This window comes from Tachyglossus aculeatus, chromosome X3, assembly GCF_015852505.1.
Source record: "Tachyglossus aculeatus isolate mTacAcu1 chromosome X3, mTacAcu1.pri, whole genome shotgun sequence".
NCBI classification, from domain to species: domain Eukaryota; kingdom Metazoa; phylum Chordata; class Mammalia; order Monotremata; family Tachyglossidae; genus Tachyglossus; species Tachyglossus aculeatus.
In genome coordinates this window covers 3,027,895-3,030,061 of record NC_052099.1, presented here as the reverse complement: position 1 = coordinate 3,030,061, position 2,167 = coordinate 3,027,895, and the positions used below count along the sequence as shown (strand labels likewise).

Here is a 2,167-nt window from a genome sequence, read left to right as displayed (position 1 = left end):
GTCTAAGACAACAGAGTTGGTAGACACGTTCCTTGCCCACAACGTTCATCTTCAGGGTTAATAAAATGCAAGGCCATCAGTAGTTACAGAGAGAGAAGGCCGGGAACTTGAGGGACATAAAGATTTGAACAGCCAGAAGAATACAGATTCTAGATGCTAGCATACTGATACAGATGCTAGAATACCGAGGTGTTTTGTCAGTCGATATCAGGGAAGTCTCATACACAAAACCAAAAATGTTTATTGGCTACACAGAGTTAAACACTGTTGCAGAATTCTGCGGTCTAGACAGGTAGTACATTGGCTAGTGACACAACAATGATAATGACAGGATTTGTTAAGCACTTACTATGCATCAAAACATTGTATTAAGCCCTGGGGTAGACACAATATTCCCCTCTGAGGATGGCACCTGGAGAGTTTCCAGTACTCTACCAGTCTCAGCTATGGGAGGGAGAGTCGAGCAGAGGCATATCATTCCATTCCTAGCCTGGGCAGTGGCTAGCGAGTGGAAGGCAATCTGCTACAAGTCAAAACTCACCTGTGCTAGACAGCAGCGGCATGGGAGAGTTGAGGGTGGAGACTCAAGTTTACTGTGCAGAAGGAGGCAATGGCAAACCACTTCTGTATTTTTACCAAGAAAACTTTATTGGATTCACTACCAGAATGACTGCAGATGGAAGTGGGACGTTCTGGGAGAGATGTGTCCTTAGAGTCTCTATGGGTCGGAGACGAGTCGACGGCATAAGACAAGACCAGATAATCAGGTTGGACACAGTCCCTGTACTCCCTAACCCCAATTCTGTCCCATAGTCTAGGGGGAAGGAAGAACAGGTATCCCCTTTTTTGACAGATGAGGAAACAGGCACAGAGAAGTTAAGTGACTTGCCCAAGGTCACACAGCAGACAAGTGGTGGAGGCGGGATTAGATCCTAGGTCCTATGATTCCCAGTCCTGAGCTCTTTCCACTAGGCCACACTGCTTACTGTAAGTTTGCTATGGGCAGGGAACATGTCTGCTAATTCCATTATATCGTACTCTCCCAGTGCTCTGTACATAGTAAGCACTCAGTAAATACCATTGATTGATTGATTGATTCTCAAGGAAGCAGACAAGGAGAAGTAGAAACGTAGAAGTAGAAGAAAGAATAAAAGAGGCCAGTACATCCACAGAGCTGAGGTGCTAGCCCAACTTCTCTAACCGCTGTGCAACCTGGATCCCAACCAAACAGCACATTCAACTCCTTAAGCAGCTCCAGTCTCAACATGAGATGGCAAGATCGGTCAATCAGTCGTTTTTATTGAGCCTTACTGTGTGCAGAGCACTATACTAGGCATTGGGAGACTACAATATAACAGAGTTGGTAGGATCGCAAGCAATAAAGTTCTGGAACAAAATCTCCTAGTATTGACTCTGTGCTCACCTCCGCACGGCTAGGTTGGGTGGGGTACAGGAAGACAATAAAATGATAGTGAGATACCGAAACAGCTGCTCTGTGGTTATCTGAAATGGGGAAACTGAAAGCCAGGGGGACATTTTAAGAAGCCAATAAAAAAAAAAAGCCTCAGATAATGCTGCATCCCAGCTGAAAATTGGGAGGCAACTGCCATGAAAAGTCCAAATCGATGTTTAGGAAAAAATAAAAACAGGACCAGCAGCACAGAAAGCCATGGAAGGGACACGTTTTGTACGTGCATCGTTTCTCCGGGATTGTAGGTTCCACATTAGCTTATTCAGCCACACGTGCACCCATAAATAAATTTCACAGTCAGTGATGATTTCCTCAAGTATGGAGGGCAATTACGTAAGGGCAGAATTGGTAAAACATCTAATTCCAACTCTCTCTCTGTGCAATGTCAGCCCGAGAGCTGAGCAATTATGCAATGAATTTAACCAGGGTAGGCAGGCAGCCTATCTCCAATAGTCTGGCCTAAAAAATAAAAAAAATAAAAATCTTTGTTTCCTCATCAGTAGATGTTCAGGACTGTATTTTGTGGAAAGTTCCCTTAATGCTTCAGTTTTGCCTGCGTAAGCCTAGCTTTTATTCCCTTGTATCCCTCGGACCTATGCCTCTGTCGATTCTACCACCTTCTTTCCTGTGCTTTCAAATTCCCCTTCAAAATGTGATTCTTCTTGGAAGCCTGAGACGTTAGCACCCCTAGGACGA

At 44.6% G+C, this 2,167-nt stretch overlaps 1 non-coding gene across 1 annotated transcript; it reads left to right on the top strand.

Moving 5' to 3' along the window:
- Nucleotides 1–394: 394 nt before the first annotated feature.
- LOC119949028 lies at nucleotides 395–531 on the top strand. Its single transcript, XR_005457126.1, has one exon. It is a non-coding gene; the product is annotated as a small nucleolar RNA SNORA7 (small nucleolar RNA).
- Nucleotides 532–2,167: the final 1,636 nt, after the last annotated feature.